This window comes from Molothrus ater, chromosome 11, assembly GCF_012460135.2.
Source record: "Molothrus ater isolate BHLD 08-10-18 breed brown headed cowbird chromosome 11, BPBGC_Mater_1.1, whole genome shotgun sequence".
NCBI lineage: Eukaryota > Metazoa > Chordata > Aves > Passeriformes > Icteridae > Molothrus > Molothrus ater.
Window position 1 is genome coordinate 18,522,464 of NC_050488.2, and position 14,242 is coordinate 18,536,705.

The following is a 14,242-nucleotide window of genomic DNA, read 5'->3' on the forward strand; positions in this document are numbered from 1 at the left end:
GAATCATTCTGACTAATGGTGCTAAATGTGCCGAATTTTACCCCAAAGTGCTGGCAGGCTGCTGGTGCTGTCGGTTTTGCTCACTGACTTTTATGGACTCTCAGGATTTATGGAGCCAGCAGGGGAACTCTGGCAGAGGTGATTCTGCCCCAGTCCCAGGTGCCCTTAGGGGGCAATAAGAGCACCTGGTGTGCTCTGTAAATTTGAACTCAACTCGTGTGTGTCGTGGGGTTGAACTGCTGAGCACTCGCTGGAGGTGTGAACATGAAACCTGGCTGATTCTGCACAGACCTTGACATTTTCTTTAGGGAAAAAAAAATGGCTCTGCTGTGGCTGGGTAATGACGAGGCTCAGAGAGAGACTGTGCAGCAAGGAGCCTTTGCCTGGGTGCTGGAGCCAGGGTGATTTTCTCCTGGTAACTATTCTAACAGCTTTTAATGCCATATATCCATATGATTAAGTTCAGCACCTGAATTATGTACTGGCAAAGAGCTATAACATTTCTTATGCCTGAGCAGTCGAGGACCCAAATCTGGCCCAATAGACTTGATTTACAAAAATGTGTTCATGGCTGCCTTCTTTTACTGGTGCAGTGAATCACAGGAATTGTCAGCCAGCATCATGAGGGGGGCCCAGACAGCTGTGATTAGTATTTCAAGGCTCTCTTCATATTCTTCATATTCCAGTAATAAATAAACAGTTGTTCGAGCAACTTGTAGCATTGAGCTTGGAGTAATTATGAGCCACCTTATTCTATGTGTCCCACAGAGTAGAAACATGTTTTTATTAATTTCATTTTCCTGGTGGGAAAAGTTGAAATATGGGCCAAGCATGTCTACTAAACTAGACTTCTTAATTTTATTCCTGTACAATTAATATCTCCTACTGTTGTTAAAAAGAAAATAATCATATTATTTAAGGAACAGAAAAATGCTTGTGCTGACTCTTCTCAGCACACTGCATCTTTGCTGGTTGTGTTCAAAATGCACATGGGTAAAATTACATCGAGGATGTCTATTTCTTTATTAAATTGTTTCTTTTTTCTCTTGCTGTTCTCAACCCATATTAATTTAATGTACTTGGTGTTAGTCAGACATCACTGTAAATGCTCCCCTTAGCACATTTGCATTGCTATGGCATCCATAAGCTGTAAGGACCTTGACCTTTTGCTGGGAAAGTTTATCCACTTCACCCTGTGCTATTTTCCAAGCTGGTTAAAGCATCTTTTTATTGCTTGTCAGAAGCTCCTCCTTGAAAACCCTTCAGCTGTTAACATGCACAAGGGCAGCTCATGCCTCGCTGGCGGGGCTGATGGGGACAATGGGTGGGGACAGCGCCCAGCCCTGGGTGCTGGGATTGGGGTCCTTTCCTCCCTTTGCCACCCACAGGTCCCTGAAATAGGATCAGCCTTGCTGGAGTGCCCCGAGAGCACGGGTCAAGGCAGGTTTGATGTGAGAGCAGCGCTGGGGGAGCAGCCAGAGCAGTGCCAGAGCTCCATCCTGGCCAGCATTCCCCTCCTTTGATGCCGTTCTCCTTTCTCAAGTCCTCCAGGACAAATCTGTGAATTACCTTCCTCTGTTCTGCAGGGATCTGCAGCAGGCACAGCTCAAGTGATATTTAAATATTTATTTGTCATTTCCAGAGCATTATCTGAGCCTGACTGGCAGGTTTTGCCTTTGTCATGTGTGTGTGTGTCGAGGAGCAATGCATGGGTGGAATGTGAAGGTCACATTGCAGCAGGGACTGCTCATCCCTCTTTGTTTGCTGCTCCTGTGCCAGCTGGAGGTGCAGGAGCCTGGGGAGCTGCTGGTGCCATCTGTGGCATGGCCAGGGGCAGGGGGTGATGCCAGCCCTGCGCCTGCTCCTGCTCAGATGGGGAGCAGGGATCTCGGACAGCCCCAGAATTCTGGAGGGAGCCCCTGAGCAGGCTCTGAGCTGCAGTGGGTGCACTTGAGCACAGAAATCAGCTCTGCCCCTGCTCTTTGTCATGGGAAACATTTCCAGTGGTTTTGGAATTCCAGTGAATTCTTATTGTTTAAACTCAGCCTGAAACCACCTCTGTGCCCTGCCTGCTGCCTCTCTGTGCCACCCTGCCAGGCAGGAGTGACCAGCTGAGTGCAGGCAATTGTCACCTGCATTCCCTCACAGCTTTCAGCTCCTCTGACCTTTGGGGAACTGAAAGACAGAGTGAGCGTCCTTGTGGAACATCAGGACAATAAAATGCTACTGCAGGAACCCAGACATGCAGACACTTTGCCCATACCCAAAGGGGAAAAGATTAGATTTTAATTTTTTAAAAATCCCAACAGATTTCCCATCCCAGGGCACCTCACTTGGATTCAGGCCACAAGGTTTCTAGGACAGTCAGAAATCCCAGGTAGGAAGGGTGCAGGTTTTTCCCTTGTACTCAAGGCATGAAAACCCAACAACAGGCTGAGTTTTCAGTGTGGACTGGAGACAGGTTTCCTCATTAAGACACACCTGGTTTCAGTTATTCCTCAGTGAAAGAAACCCTGTGGCTGATTTTTAAACTTGGGGAACTTGCTGCAGCCAGAGAGCCCAGCTAGGGAGGCCAGAGCTGGCTGTGCCTGGTTGTTCCACAGGAGGAATGATGGTCTTTCCCCTTTTCCCCTTCCCCTTTTCCCCTTCCCCTTTTCCCCTTTCCCTTTTCCCCTTTTCCCCTTTTCCCTTTTCCCCTTTTCCCCTTTTCCCCTTCCCCTTTTCCCTTTTCCCCTTTCCCTTTTCCCCTTTTCCCCTTTCCCTTCCCAGGTGGGAACACCTGGAACAGAGCCCTCTGTGTCACAATTTTTCCTGCATGTTGTAGACAAGACTTGGGCAAAATACTGGATAATCTTCCCTGGGGAATTGCAGAATCCCTGCAGGAATATTGGACTGGAGGTGCAGGAGGATTCTTGGAGTTCTTTAGGGAAGGCAGGGGAAGGTGTCCCTGCCCATGGAAGGAGGGTTGCAATGAGATGATTTTAAGGTCTGTTTCAACCATTCTGTGATTCCATGGTTCTCTGACAGCCCCAGAAGCCTGATTTTGGGGAGCAGTGAATTCTTACTGCTTAAACTCAGCCTGAAACCACAAGAACGGCTACCAATTGGCTGGCTCTAATAAACCCAGTGCTATAAATCAGCTGATTGATACTTGTATCAATCTTGTATTTTTTCTCCCAAGTTTTCTTACACTTTTCACTGGAACTTTTTTTGATATAAACCCTCCAATCTGACAGCTTTTTTTTGCCTGTCCTCTGTCCACACAGTCCACTAATAACTTCAGCCCCACAGATTCTCCCCAGGAAATGCCATTAAGATTTTCTTTTAGCAAAAGTGAGCAGCCCTTCAGAAATCCTTTATCAGGCCTGTTTTTTTCCTGTTGTGGTTTTCCTCTTGCCTTTTTCTTTTTCTTTTTTTTTTCCCATGGATGGCTGTAATTTAAAGCTTACAAGATCGATAAGTCCAAGCTGCACAGCATAAATGGGAGAAGCAGACAAACAACTGGTAAAGATAGGAGACAGCTGATGAAAATGAATTCAGCTATAAAGCATTTGAGTTACTGTTCTCTGCTGTGATTTCTGAGAGAGATTAAAAAATAGGAGGAGGGGGAGATACAAATCATCATTTCCTCCTCCCTCAGAATCTCAGGTTGAAATAGTGCTGAATTTCTTCTTTTTCCTCCTGTGTCTCTAAACAAACAGGAGATTTTTTTTTTTTTAATTTGGAGGAGAGCTTTTAACCCAATTGCAGGAGAATTGGCTTAATCCAGAGCTAACAGAGGGCAGTGTCATGGCAGGAATTCTGGACCTGATGTAGGAACAGCATCGTGAACTCCCTGAATCCAGCCCTGAGACAAACTGAAACCCTGAAAATGGCCTCTGTTCTGCCCTGCTTGGTGGCAGAGGGATTTTTCCACTCTCCTTTGCAGCCCTGGTGATTCTGCACGGGGCTGGGTTGGGGTTTGCTCTCTTTTCCAGCCCAGGCATGTCCTGCAACGCTTGGGCCAGGCTGGCACAGCTCGGTTGGGCTGTGCCCAGCTGGCACAGGCTGTGCCAGGGGAGATTTGCATTTGGCATCACAAATTGCAGTCACATTGCTCTGGGAGGTGCAGGCTCTCTGAAAGGCCGAGTGCGGTGCCAGCAGGAGAGCAAACATTGCTGAGCTGAAGCCTCAATAGAAGTCAAGAAGGATTAAGGTGCAGCTGAAAGTAGAACTGCGGTGCCTAAATCACCACGGAGCTTTAGAAAATGTTTTCTGTTCACACCAAAACCGTAATTTATCGACAGAGGGGTCAAACTGTAAAATATATGGGCTAGTGGGTTGTGTTTCAGTGAAACTGCAAACTTCTGTTGATGGGGAGATTCTTACAAATGTTCCCTGTGTGCCCATGGCCACAGAAACCCCCTGAAAGGCTGAAGATGTGTGTGTGGCAATAAGCAGTGACATTTTATGTGTTTACATCTGTGTGTGCTGATGTTGGCTCTGCTTACCCCAAAAGATCAGGGGCACTTTGCAGTGTGAATTTGAAACACTCTGGGAAAGGAAGTCCAGGTGCACGTGGGCACTGTGGGAGAGGGACTGGACCTGTCCATGGGGAAATAAATAAATCTGTCTGCACCTGGTGAGATGAGAGCAGATAGAGAGATTATCAAGTAGTGACAAGAAATAAAACAGGTTAGCTGAATTCCTCTTTATCACTTCTTCTCCCTCAAGACTCTCTGAATATCTTGTCATTCATACGGAGAGGCTGGAAAGAAAATCACTTTTAAAGGTGACCCACAGAGGTAAAACCAGACCAAAATGGTGTTTGTGTGCTCCTTTCCCTCCTGGGTGACGCAGGAATCGGTCTGGTCTTGCACTGTGTGAGTTGTAACATTTGGGAGAGCAGGAAAAGTGGGATTGGAGCTCCAAAGTCTGTTCCAGGCTTTTGCTGCTCCCAGCACCCTGTGGAGCATCCTGTGACCCAGCTCAAGGTGGGAATATCGAGGTCAATGGCAGAGGTGTGTACTGTCCTTGTGGTAAAATACAGAAATGCAGCTCTTGGTCAATGTGTTTAAAACAGGTGGAAAGTATTGAAAAAAACCCCAAACAAACAGTTAAGGGATCTGTTTCCTCTTGGATGCACTTTTCTCCCATGAGCTGTTTTTATTTCTTTTCCTTTAAAGGAAAGTAACTATTGAAAATCACTTTGCAACGTGTTTCATGTTAGGAGAGCAATAATGTAAGTGGTGATTGATAAGATTTATTGTTTCTGGGTTCGTGTTATCTCGTGATTCTGAGGAAAGCTGAATCTTATCTGTTTGGTGCTGTATAAACACCTAACAGACTTCAGAGAGCTTGTAATGTGAGCAGACAAGAAAGGCAAAGGCAGAGAGGGGAAATGTGCAGTAAAGTACCTTGTTCCAAGGCCACAAACCAGGTTTAGAATAAAAATCAAATCTTCTCACTTCAGCCCATTTTTTTCCTCTGTTCCATGGGGTATGTTGCTTCTGTTATTTAAATATGGAAAAACCTCTCCTTTTCCAGGTAAATGAAGGGCAAGCAGAATGAGATCAGACAGAAACTCAGCATACAGGGAACAAAAAATAAAGCAAAGGAATTGTACTGATAGAGGTGCTGGTTTTAGATAAATTGAACAGTATGACAACATATGACATTACACAATTCATAACTCTTTCTTTGTTTCTAGATGCAGTAAAGTGTGGAGACGGATTCAGATGTACAACTACAGCCTGACCATGCACTGATGAGGAAACAGCCCCATGTTCTGGTTAGAAATGCATCTTTTTCTTTTTAATGAAATGTTTTAGATGTTGATTTGATTTGCCCCTCTGTCTGAATGATCACAGTTAAAGTCATTGTGCCCATTCTGGACCTGTTTGATACCATTTCTGTCTGGAAAAAGCTCTTTATAAAAACACAAACATGTGTGTGTGTATGTGTTTGTGCAGGTAGGCAGGTTCTGGAATGCTTCCCTGTGATTTGAATTCCCTGGAGGGTGTGGACATGCTTTCAGAGCCTGACAGCTCCGAGGTCAGATGGAGCTTGTTTGTCTTCCCTTTCTGCAGCTCGAGCAAACATTCATTTGTTATTGTGTGTGGAGCTGAGCCCTAAGCCAGGCTTTATCCTGTTGTAGCAACTAATTGGTGAGAAATTGTGATTTTTACATTTAAAAAACCCCCTCAGCTCTGGAGAAAAAGGTGCTGTGATCATTCCACCCTGATTATTTCAAGGTCAGTGTCCCATTCTGCTCTCCAGCAGCTGCTGGTGGCCACCAGGGCAGGGAGGGGCTGGATGGATTTCCTTGGATTTCCTAAAAGTGGAAGAGAAATAGCGGAAGAGCGGGGACTTCATGGTGGCACTGCCAACAACTGTTCACAGGGAAAAAAGCCTTTGGAGCCCTGGAGTTATTTATGGCTTGGACTTCTCCAGGACAGTTTGTTTCCACGGGCTTTTAGTGCGCATGGGCCCTTCCTGTAGGGAGATGTGCCTGGAGGAAATAATCACACTGGCAAGGGGGTTCTGTCTAGTTATTTAACTGTTTTTAAATCCTAGTCAGAAAAAGAAAAAAAAAACCAAAAAAACAAAAACCAAACCCTCCTGTAATTCTGTTTTCTTTCTGTTTGTGGCTGCTGAAAAGGGAGTCTTGGCTACCAATGTGTTCATTTCCCATGGATTTTTGCTAACAGGAACTTCAAGGTGAAAGCTTTGCCTGTAATGGGAATTATTTACACCATAACTTCCTTTTGAGCAGCCAGTTTTTAGGATTTTGTGTTCTGATCGCTGACCTTGACTACTGTAGAGAGCAGGTTTCTTAGGTATCTGCTGCTGAATTTCATTTTGTGAACTTTGGTGGGCTGCAAAAATCAGAATGATAAAGTTATTGACAAAATGTAGTTTGTCTGAATAGTGTTTAAAATGTTTTAGGATTTTTTTTAATTCTTTTTTTATACCCACTGATAAATTGATTTTTTTCATTACAACCAGCAATCGTTCCAAGTAGAATATAACTTACTAATTTCTGATTAACCCCAGCTAATCAGGCAGGCAATGAGATCCAGCTGCTGTGTAAGTCCAGATCTCCATAAAATCTAGTTATATTTTCATTTAGCTCATTGTGGGAGCAGCTCTGACCTGAAAAGCTGACTTCCTTGTGTGCTTGTGAGCTAGCTGATAAACTTTCCCTCTTTCAAGCCCATCCAGCTGGAAAGGCCCCCATGAAAAGCTGGCTGGTTTTTGGGTATGAATGAAAAAGAAGAAAGATTTACTCTGTTTTTCTTAGTGGACAATCTCTGTTGTTTCTTCTTGCACACCTCCAGAACCTTCTGCCACCTTTTATCCCCAAACCTTCTCTCTGGGAGGGTGTCCCACAGGCTGAGCCGTTCCATTTCCAGAGAGGAACTCTGGAAATGCAGGCACAACATTCCAGGTGCAGCTTCCTGCATGGAATCACAGAATCACTGAGGTTGGAAAGGACCTTTAGGGCCATCAAATCCGACTGAGTGCTGCAGCACTGCCGAGGCCACCGCTCACCCATGTCCCCAAGTGCCACATCCATGTGGGTTTTGGATACCAAGGGTGTCCCAAAGTGCTGCAGCCTTTAGAGCTGGAGCCTGGCTGTGCCTGTAGTGTGGGTGTTTGGAATTGGAGTGTTTTTTCCCTTTGCATCCCAAATCCAAGCACCATTTCTGTGTTTTTGTGCCGTTTCCTCTCTGTCTGAACCCGTTTCCCAGGGCAGGGATCAGCCCTGTGACCTCCTTGCCCTGAATGACCAGAGAATGAACCCAGAGCCATTCAGATGGGGCTCCAGACTGGATTAATCTGTGCTGCCCCACAAATAACTGCATTTACTCACACAGGGGCTTTTTATTTAAATGCATTTCTCCTCTTTGTCAGAGAGAGGAACTGTAATTAAGATTTCATTGTGTGATGAACTCCCTATATTTAGAGCATTATTGGTGAATATTTTCCTTTCTGAAACCTTTCAAAATCTGAATCTGAAACCTTTTAAGAGATATTTGGCAGTGGGAAAGTTGGTAATCGTTCATTTTCATTTAAAATTCAGGGCATGATAGTGAAGCTGTGTTTATGAGGAGGGTACATGGTCCTGTCATTTTCTACTTGCTTAAAAGCTGCATAAGTGGTTGAGGAAGCTCCCATCCTGAGGAGAAGAAAGGGCTCATTAAAAAGATTAGCTCATAGAGAACAAATTAAACTTCAGTGCCCTGCATAAAGATTATAATAACTGTAATAATAAATGAATTAATAATGCATTAAAGGAGAATTCCTCCAGTCAGCCTGTCACACGCTTATCCTTGAAAATTGACTTCGGCGAGGTGTGTCACATGAGCTAATGGCCTTAACTGATGGATTTGGGACTTTTCCACACTCCAGAATCCACTCAAACCCATATTTCTGAATTTTTGACAGATAGTTTGCCAGATAGTCTTGCAGTAAGTTGGGCCATGTGGTGCTGTAGCTGGGGAGGAAGATCGGAATTGGGAAATCCTGAGCTCTTGGAAGGGGAAAAATTGGCAACCCAGGGCTGGGGACTGCACATCTGCACCAGAGGTGAACATCTTGGGCTGATGTGGGATACAGAATTTAGATGGAACTAACAGAGAGTAGGTTTAGATCAAATATTAGGAATGAATTGTTCTCTGTGAGGGTGGGCAGGCCCTGGCACAGGTGCCCAGAGCAGCTGGGGCTGCCCTGGGTCCCTGGCAGTGCCCAAGGCCAGGCTGGACAGGGTTTGTAACACCCTGACAGAGTGGAAGGTGTCCCTGCCATGGCAGGGGTGGGATGAGTTGGGCTTTGATGTTCTTCCAGCCCAAACCAGTCTGGGATTCCATCTGGGGAGCTTCCATAAATCTGAAGGGTTTGTTCCCACTCCGATAAATATGAGATCATCAGGATTTAGGAATCAGTTACCAAATTCAGTGCTCAAATAAGAGGCATCCAGAGGGGTCTAGTTGAGGAATTGTGGGTACTGAGGCATCTCCAGACGGCAGAGAAGTGAGAGTTTGGGGATTTCTGCAGTCTCCCTTGAGTAAGGGCTGAGTTTCTAATGGTTATTACACCAGGGAGAAATTGAATTAAGGGAATTGATTATCCAGACATAGTAAGGTTGTAAAATGCATCTTTAGGCACCTGGGTACCTTTAAAATTAATCCATTATTCACTCCTGAAACCCAAACCTGCTCCTCTAAGCCCAGGCACTGCTGAGGATGGAGTGAGCCATGAGGTGGGTAATTTTTAGAATCTTGAAACAATTGAGGCTGGAAGGGACCCGGGGAGGTTCAGAAGGGAATCGGTGGGTTACAGAGATCACAGGGAACACTTGCCCTGTTCCTACAGAATCATGGAATGATCTGGGTTTGAAGGGACCTCAAAGATCATCTCATTGACATTTTCCACCAGCCCAGGTTGCTCAGTTTATAATGATTGTGTCACACTGGTGCTTCTCTGTGTCCTCAGTTACACTGCAAACAGGTTTTGTAGGGGTTGATTTAACACTGAGCTTTGCCTGTGAAAGACATGAAAGCAAATTCCTTCTGGGATGCTTTTTATTTTTAATTTGAAAATGCATCTCTAGTGTTTTGTTGCTTTTATTGGAAGGGTATTTTTTAATAAAAATCTCATTCAGCATAAAAAGGACAACATCAATGGGGTTCTTATCAGTGCTTTGCATCATGTTAATACCAGAGCCAGCAATGAGTTGTGCAGGTATTATACCAGAACAAAGGAAATTATTCCAGGGATTTTATCAGAGAATATTTAGAGTTTGCTTGTCAAGCCATGCAATATGTGCTCTGCTTTGTTTGCTGGCTGGTGCCAGAACAGCTGAGCAGTGGCTGGAGTTTGCACAGGGATTCTTTCCTCTCCCTGCACTGCTTTGCTTTGGCACATCATTGGATCCACGCTGGGAAAATAGTGAGATATCAAATAAAACAGTGAGATATCAAATAAAAGAGTGAGATATCAAATAAAATAGTGAGATACCCATTAATGCTGGAACTGCTACAGCTCAGGGCAGAGTTGCCTCTGCACATTTGAAGTGGTCACTCGAGGTGTTGGAAGTGCAATCCCTTTTGCTAGGAAAATTAATCACAAACACCAGAGGTTTATATCCAAAAAGGAGACAGAGGAGTCCTTTTACTTTATTTGAATAAAGGGACAGGCCATGGGGCATTCCCCTGGGATCTGCCCAGTTTTTGGGGGATGCAGCCTCCTTTTTATCCCAATTTCCCAGCCACGTTTCCCTTCTCTCTTTCCCCATTTCTGAGGTACCTGAGAGGTTCAGACTTCCCAAAACACCTGATACCAAAGATCTCCCTCTAATGTGTAACCCTCCTTTAAATTTTTAATTCTTACAGAATTTAGGGATTTTTCTTTCCCATTGTTTCTTTCATCTTTCAAAGTCTAATTTCATTTATCAGCAAACCTAAAGTTTATTTGTAAAAGCAAATATCTTTTTCCATTCATCAATCAGTGGAACCCTTCCCATTGTTTCTTTTCTCTCCCAGAGCTGGTTTCATCTACCAGCAGACCCACAGCTCGTTTGGAAAGACGAATCCTCTATTCCTCTCACTTTTTTCAGCCTTCCCACAATAAAGACTGAGCAGTGAATTGTGAATTTTGGAGCAGAGCAGAGGCAGCCCGGGGCTGGCAGTGGGTGAGGAGGGAAGCACAGCTGGGCTGGATCTGCTCCTCCAGACTCCCAATTTCTGCTCTCAGGGCAGCACAAGGAGCTAAATGCTGAGGTGTTCTTAAATTTCCAGTAACGAGGCCAGGCTCATTAGCACTCTCATCAAATGGCTTTCAGTTGCTATCAGTCTGACTTGGATTTGAATTGATGACCTTGAGATAAAAGGCTTTTTATTCTATTACCCATCTCCTGAGCCATCAAGTCTTTAATATGCCGTGTAAAATCAGTTTTCAGATGGTATTTCTTTTATATAATATTGTCATTTGTTACTAATGATGTCTGATTTGGGGTGCTACAAGCTATAATTGTGCACAATAGTACTTTTGTTATTCCTATTATTTCAGATTTATCTGCTGTATTGCCAGCTACTTGTAGACACAGAGAAAATAGATTGGTAATAGAGTGTAATCCAGTTTTATATAAACGAGTTAATAAAATCACATAAAAATACAGAGGTTCAGCATCAGCAAAGCTCATCTGTTACTTCAGTAAATTGAAGTACAAAATTCTGCTTTGATGCTGAAATTCTGCTTTACTGCAAAATGCTACATGGGACCAGCAAAGGTATGGAAAATGAAGGAAAAATTAGTAAGAATATGTAGTACAAACATCACAGTGAAGGAAGTTTATTGCATGCCACCCTTTTCCTCCTGAAGGCTTTTCCCTGAGGATAATATGGAGAGGATCATGTTAGAACCCCAATGTGCACAGGAGGGTCAGAAGTGTGAACGGGGAGCTTTTCCTGGTTTGGTTTTATGTCTCTGTGTTTGTTTGGAAATGATAAAACTGGATAAAAAGGTGCCTTTAGGGAGGGATGCTTTGGGAGCTCTTAGGAATGGACAACCTCTTGTCCATAGCTGATCTGGCTTGGAGGTATCCAATATGAATTTGAAAATGAAAATATTCCAAGGCTGGTGCTGCAGCAGTTGGTTGTGCCAAATTAAATGGTTTTCTTCCAGAGGAGATAATAACATTCCTGTAAGATGTTATTTATTGGGTTTTGACACTAAAAAATAAGGGTTAGAATGCAAATCTGACACAAATTTTAAGGGGTCAGGCAGCTGAGCCCCCTGGAGCCCAGTGCACCCCAGCCTCCAGCAATGCCAGTGTCATTGTAGGAGCTCCCAGCAATGGGTCACAGCAGCTTTTTTGGAGAAAATGTATGAAAATGATTAATTGCAAAGCTCAGGCAGCTTTCCATACTATCTGTCCTCAATGTCCCTCTCAGTGGATCAAGGCAGCCACTGGTGGTGCTCCCAAAGTACAACTGATTGGAGCCTTCTTAATTAAAGCTTGTCGTGTGTTGGAATATTGCTGCCATGTCCCTCTGGCAGCCTGTGTCTCTTCATGGAGTGAGCAAAGCTCCTCCTCTCCAGGCCACGTTTGCTGAGTCTCACATGGATAATTACCTCCTGTGTCCTGTGGTTAACATCTGGTAACATTCCCCCAAACACCACCTGTGTCTGGCAGCAGCCTCTCCTTGCTGACTCACGCTTGGGTTTTGTCCTTTCCAACCTTTGTTCCCACTGCCTGTCTGAAAAAGAACCCCAGATTTTAAAGCTTGCCCTTGGTTATTTCCAAAATAAGTAGGGATTATATTTTAATATAATATATTTTAATATATTTTATATTATATTTTCATTGAATTATATGTATTAATTATAGATATTTAATTAAATTATAGATATAAATCATATATATAAATAATATATTATACAATGCATTATATATTATATAATATAATAATACTATAATTAAATATTTATAAATATTTAAAAATATTATATTTAAAATACATTATTATAGAGATCCTGTATAATATATATATTATATATTATAATATATAATATAATAATTATAATTATAATTATTTTTTCAGAAAGATAAAAACCAGATTTTTGTCAGAAAAATAAAAAACCATTTGAAATAATGAAGATAATTTAATTAAAATATTTGTAATTACTCAATTATAATATATAATTAACAGATTATATACTATAATATAATATAATATATTATATATATAATATATTATATATATAGTATATATTATAGAATATTATATTATAGTATATTTATATTTATATTTATATTTATATTTTTATATATTCAGCCCCTGGAAGCAGCAGCAGGAGGTTGGGAGTCACTGCAGCTCCTGTTTCTCTGAGCTGCTGTCCCCTTATGGAGCCTGGCCTGACAGAGATGTGACAAATGACTTGGGGCTTTTCTTTAAATGCTGCTGAGCTAATGACATGTTCCCTCCAAACCCTTCCTGTCAGGCCACATCATAAATTGCTGCAGCAGAAGTTATTCCTGAGCAGCTCTAAGATGGATCGTTGCTCAGTTGTACCGACAGCCTGTGGATTTTAATCTGTTTATTTGGCTCTACCATCTCCTGTGGCCGCCTGGAAATAGGATTTCCATCTCTTGGAGAATTCTCACTTTGCATATTTCCTCAGTACTCCATTTGAAAAAAAAAAATCAAATTTTTTCTTAAGGCTTCCATGCCAAGGTTAGCATTATTTTATCTTGCCTAGAACAAAATCCTTGGTTGTGTGTGAGCATGGCAAAGCAGGGCACTGAGTTATTGCCTAATGCACCTTTTCCCCTCAGTGCAGTTGCCAAACCCCTGCTCATCACACAGGATTTTCAGGGTTTATATTTGAGTTTTCATCTTCAGGAATGGTGGTGACTTCCTGGGAAAGGGGTGGTTTTGGGATCTCCCAACACCTCTGGGTGCTGCTGCCTTGTCCCCAGGGCTGCTGGGTGAGGATGGGGCAGAGATTGGATAATTCAGCATTTTCAGTAAAACTCTGAAAGCCCAGCCTGGAACAGAGTCAATGATAATTTGACCCTGAAGGTGCTAACAGAGGCATTTTTACTTTTAAAAGCTGTTCCTTTATCCCTGCACAGGGCTAAGGGTAAGGACAGGACAGGAGCTGGTCTGTGCCTGGTTTGGATGGAATTTATTTTCATTCGCAGGAAGGGCAAAGCCACAGGAGTTCATTCCAAGGGAATCATTTATTTCCATGTATACATTTAGGAAGAGGCAGCCCTGAGTGCTGGTGCCTCATTAAATTCAAGGACTTGGGTCCTTTATGGCTCTCCCAGATTTACCAGGCACAGCTTTGCCAAAGGCTCCTTGCCCTGGATTTGGGGGTTCCCAGAGGAATCCTGGGGGGATCCTGCACGGGCTGAGGGCACTGGGATGGGGCCAGGGAGGATTTTCCCTGGGAAGAGGCTGCTGAGGAATGTCCAGGGCTCTCTCAGCCTTGGCTGGAGCTGCCCTGGAGGGCTCTGTCACCACCCCACAACGGGGACAGGGCTGAGGGGACGCCACTAATGAGGGACTCGGCCAGGAGACAAAGGGACAGTCCCAGGAGACAAAGGGACACTGTCTGTGCTCGACATCCCTCGTTTGGGAATTAATGAACGGGACACCAGGGCTATGAAACCTCTTCCCCTGGGCAAGGAGAGCTCTCCACCCACTTCTTGCTGCTTAATGATTTCATTTTGGGTTTGAGGGGCTCTTTG

General features: G+C 43.6%; 1 protein-coding gene across 5 annotated transcripts in view; it reads left to right on the forward strand.

The window, feature by feature from the left end:
* CHL1 (cell adhesion molecule L1 like) overlaps positions 1-14,242 on the forward strand; it is a 128,886-nt gene that overhangs the window by 26,017 nt on the left and 88,627 nt on the right. For 4 of the 5 annotated variants that reach the window (XM_054515977.1, XM_036390720.2, XM_054515975.1 and 1 more), the window contains exon 2: positions 5,690-5,770. The exons of the other annotated variant lie outside the window; for it this stretch is intronic. The gene's annotated coding sequence lies outside the window, so the exon portion shown is untranslated. The remainder of the gene's footprint in view (positions 1-5,689; positions 5,771-14,242) is intronic. 5 annotated transcript variants of the gene reach the window in all.